General features: G+C 52.7%; 1 non-coding gene across 1 annotated transcript in view; it reads left to right on the forward strand.

Moving 5' to 3' along the window:
• The first annotated feature begins 3,926 nt into the window (after positions 1-3,926).
• LOC124774682 overlaps positions 3,927-5,000 on the forward strand; it is a 1,909-nt gene continuing 835 nt past the window's right edge. The window contains exon 1 of the ribosomal RNA XR_007015431.1: positions 3,927-5,000. This exon is cut by the window's right edge and continues 835 nt beyond it. This is a non-coding gene — a ribosomal RNA (small subunit ribosomal RNA).

Genomic DNA, 5,000 nt, shown 5'->3' on the forward strand with positions numbered 1-5,000 from the left:
TTCCCGCTGTCCCTATACATGAGCCGCGACCTGTACCACTTACGAGCGAGAGACGCGATCGCGTTGCTCACTGTACGGCGTCCGATACCGAGCCATCAGCATGTCGGTCCCCATGCGCGTTGCACTCGCACTCGCAGTCGCAAAAACGTGGGGCAAATATATTACGCGGAAGAGTTATAACAGACCGAGCCCCACTGCATGAGGGGAGTCTTTGTCACTAATGTACACAGATGGAACATTTTGGACTGGAACCAGATTACCCGTACACACGGCGCTGATTAGTAATCAATGCAGAGCCATCAAACTACAGAATATATATACAACTGTCCGTATACATGCTGAAAGAGTCTGCCCACAATGGGAACCACACGTCAGCCAGCCACTCTGATCACGCACCACTCTCTGCTTCTAACGGGCGCACATACAATATGTAAGCACCAGCATGGAACAACATCCAGTGCATCCTCTCCGCCACATTACACAATCCACACTATCACAACCAGACCAGGAGGTCCATGCGGAAAATACAATATCCCACCCTTTCGACATCCACCATTGCGCAGATCAGGCACCAACACACCCACACATGTCCTATACAACGGTGCACCCAACATCACAATAGTACCTCCTGTCACAGCGCACAAACAATGACATGAGTCAAAGACACAGGTCTGACACAAGCATAGAATTGGAGCGCCGCCTCTAATAAGCCAAAGGTGCATCCTGACGTGACAAATCTGATCATGTCACAAGCATTCACTTACTATAATCACTATCAACGAACCTGCCGCCCCCGCCCCCCCCCTACACCTTTCCTTACAACAACGTGTAACCTAACCTAACCTAACCTATGTTGTACCTTAACCTAACCTATGTTGTACCTTAACCTAACCTATGTTGTACCTTAACCTAACCTATGTTGTACCTTAACCTAACCTATGTTGTGCCTTACCTAACCTATGTTGTGCCTTAACCTAACCTATGTTGTGCCTTAACCCTAACCTATGTTGTGCCTTAACCTAACCTATGTTGTGCCTTAACCTAACCTATGTTGTGCCTTAACCTAACCTATGTTGTGCCTTAACCCTAACCTATGTTGTGCCTTAACCTAACCTATGTTGTGCCTTAACCTAACCCATGTTGTGCCTTAACCTAACCATGTTGTGCCTTAACCTAACCCATGTTGTGCCTTAACCTAACCCATGTTGTGCCTTAACCTAACCCATGTTGTGCTTAACCTAACCCATGTTGTGCCTTAACCTAACCCATGTTGTGCCTTAACCTAACCCATGTTGTGCCTTAACCTAACCCATGTTGTGCCTTAACCTAACCCATGTTGTGCCTTAACCTAACCCATGTTGTGCCTTAACCTAACCCATGTTGTGCCTTAACCTAACCCATGTTGTGCCTTAACCTAACCCATGTTGTGCCTTAACCTAACCCATGTTGTGCCTTAACCTAACCCATGTTGTGCCTTAACCTAACCCATGTTGTGCCTTAACCTAACCCATGTTGTGCCTTAACCTAACCCATGTTGTGCCTTAACCTAACCCATGTTGTGCCTTAACCTAACCCATGTTGTGCCTTAACCTAACCCATGTTGTGCCTTAACCTAACCCATGTTGTGCCTTAACCTAACCCATGTTGTGCCTTAACCTAACCCATGTTGTGCCTTAACCTAACCTATGTTGTGCCTTAACCTAACCTATGTTGTGCCTTAACCTAACCTATGTTGTGCCTTAACCTAACCCATGTTGTGCCTTAACCTAACCCATGTTGTGCCTTAACCTAACCCATGTTGTGCCTTAACCTAACCCATGTTGTGCCTTAACCTAACCCATGTTGTGCCTTAACCTAACCCATGTTGTGCCTTAACCTAACCCATGTTGTGCCTTAACCTAACCCATGTTGTGCCTTAACCTAACCCATGTTGTGCCTTAACCTAACCCATGTTGTGCCTTAACCTAACCCATGTTGTGCCTTAACCTAACCCATGTTGTGCCTTAACCTAACCCATGTTGTGCCTTAACCTAACCCATGTTGTGCCTTAACCTAACCCATGTCGTGCCTTAACCTAACCCACGTCGTGCCTTAACCTAACCCACGTTGTCGCCTAACGTAACCCACGTTGTCGCCTAAACCTGCTCTGTAATTGTTATACGACTCGTTCAATTAGTGTAGTGTTGCCCACCCGCAACCCTCGCAATATAGTTCGCTACTCGCACTCCCCGCTCCCCTGTGTATCGCTTCATGTTAAACACCTTGCAAGTCTTGCTCACTTTCCACATGCTCCTGCTGTACACTGTAATGTGGATGGCAGCAGGACGTACATGCCGCCCCTCCCCACGTCCCCACCTTGCCCCCTGCCTTCGCAAGCTGGTTGGTGAGAACTTTGCATGTTCAATGCCCTCCGCATGCGACGTACTCAGGCTACGTTGTGGTGCGGCCTGTGTCAACTGTCCGCTAATGTCGTACGCGTAAACCACAATCTGTACTGCACATTCGTCCTTATGTACTGAATGATACATCGTGGCACATGTGTGACCGTACAACGACTGCGCCCAAAAACGGCGGACCATACAGTGCAAATATTGTGCACGCAGCTACGTGTCGTCTCCCTATGAGAGCTGGATTGCAGTGTGGTACGCCATAGAGACGTGTGGGAGGAACGGACGCCGTGGATGGCGATCAGCATGAGCTGTCTGTTGATGTATTCGGACCTAGTCGTCTCTCCTCACACACCGTGATGGCATGGTGCACCGCGTTCCATATCTGCGACATGCTACAGAGGCCGGTTGACAGTCGTTCGAGCAATGGACATCGCATACGTACGGGGGCCACCTTCCACGTATTGTCTAGGCGTGCACATTTTGTTGCGTGTATGTGGGCAGACGTAGTGTGGCGTGACACCTGACACAGGCATGCAATAATCGTGGAAGTTGCAAATGGCGATGGACGCCTGCGTTTTCTGGTGAAGTTACGCAAATGAACAAATGGTAACCTGTTGTGGTGCGGTTGTTCTCGCTAGGGGTGAATCGGTGATGGCGACGATAGGTTGAGGTACTAACCGGTTGTTCCAGCGATACCCACCATGCCGACGAAACTGAACGGCATCTGGGTGTGAAGCGATACGCGGCGGTGGCTGGGTGGGACCGTCCCCGGCCGGTGAGGGGGCGCCTCCCGGCGTGCTGGCCGCGCGGTGCGTGGGCGCACGCGCTACAGCCGGCTGGTGGGGGCGGCCAGTGGCAGGCGCGCCGGCCGACGGACGCGGCAGGCGTCGCAGCTGCGCGCCGGCGCACCCTGCGCGCGGCGCCGTGCGGCCAAAGTAGGTCCTCGCGGGCCCGGTGCGAAGCGCGGTGGACATCTTCAGTGTGCTGGTCCGATTGAGGACTGTGTGCGTTGAGGATGCGCTGCCGCCCGGCGCTCGGCGCCGCGACGCCGTCTGCTGCTCGGTCGCCCCAGCGGTTCTCGCTGGTGGTTTGTATCGCAGCTGTGCGGATGTGTTGGCGCGTGCGCTGTGCTGGGAGAGTTCGCTTCGGCACCCAAGTGGGGCTTTTGTCCTTCTGTGGCGCTGGCGTTGGAGCTGCCGGTCACCGTAGGTGGCGCGTGTTGTCTCCCGCCGGCAATGCCACGACAGCACGCTCCCGGGCCTCTGTCGGCAGCGGCAAGCTCAGTTGGGAGCACGGGTGGTCGCACCGAAAGCGTCTACTCGCCTAACTCCGGGCGATTGCGCCTCTCTCGAACCCGACCAAGTACTTGGGACGGCGCTGCGCGCCGCCGGGACCTGAGAGGGTTTCGAGGTGTATTGTGCAGGGGAGCTCAGCCTCCTCCTGTTTGCAGAATGATTGAGCGGACGCTTGCGTGTTCGCGCGGGCCCCCGGGACACACTCCCGGGCGGCCGGCTGCTCAGCTCTAGTTGACGCAGCTCCCTGGTTGATCCTGCCAGTAGTCATATGCTTGTCTCAAAGATTAAGCCATGCATGTCTCAGTACAAGCCGCATTAAGGTGAAACCGCGAATGGCTCATTAAATCAGTTATGGTTCCTTAGATCGTACCCACGTTACTTGGATAACTGTGGTAATTCTAGAGCTAATACATGCAAACAGAGTCCCGACCAGAGATGGAAGGGACGCTTTTATTAGATCAAAACCAATCGGTCGGCTCGTCCGGTCCGTTTGCCTTGGTGACTCTGAATAACTTTGGGCTGATCGCACGGTCCTCGTACCGGCGACGCATCTTTCAAATGTCTGCCTTATCAACTGTCGATGGTAGGTTCTGCGCCTACCATGGTTGTAACGGGTAACGGGGAATCAGGGTTCGATTCCGGAGAGGGAGCCTGAGAAACGGCTACCACATCCAAGGAAGGCAGCAGGCGCGCAAATTACCCACTCCCGGCACGGGGAGGTAGTGACGAAAAATAACGATACGGGACTCATCCGAGGCCCCGTAATCGGAATGAGTACACTTTAAATCCTTTAACGAGTATCTATTGGAGGGCAAGTCTGGTGCCAGCAGCCGCGGTAATTCCAGCTCCAATAGCGTATATTAAAGTTGTTGCGGTTAAAAAGCTCGTAGTTGGATTTGTGTCCCACGCTGTTGGTTCACCGCCCGTCGGTGTTTAACTGGCATGTATCGTGGGACGTCCTGCCGGTGGGGCGAGCCGAAGGCGTGCGACCGCCCCGTGCGTGCTCGTGCGTCCCGAGGCGGACCCCGTTGAAATCCTACCAGGGTGCTCTTTATTGAGTGTCTCGGTGGGCCGGCACGTTTACTTTGAACAAATTAGAGTGCTTAAAGCAGGCAAGCCCGCCTGAATACTGTGTGCATGGAATAATGGAATAGGACCTCGGTTCTATTTTGTTGGTTTTCGGAACCCGAGGTAATGATTAATAGGGACAGGCGGGGGCATTCGTATTGCGACGTTAGAGGTGAAATTCTTGGATCGTCGCAAGACGAACAGAAGCGAAAGCATTTGCCAAGTATGTTTTCATTAATCAAGAACG

Source organism: Schistocerca piceifrons, unplaced genomic scaffold (genome assembly GCF_021461385.2).
Source record: "Schistocerca piceifrons isolate TAMUIC-IGC-003096 unplaced genomic scaffold, iqSchPice1.1 HiC_scaffold_968, whole genome shotgun sequence".
In the NCBI taxonomy this organism is placed as follows: Eukaryota; Metazoa; Arthropoda; class Insecta; order Orthoptera; family Acrididae; genus Schistocerca; species Schistocerca piceifrons.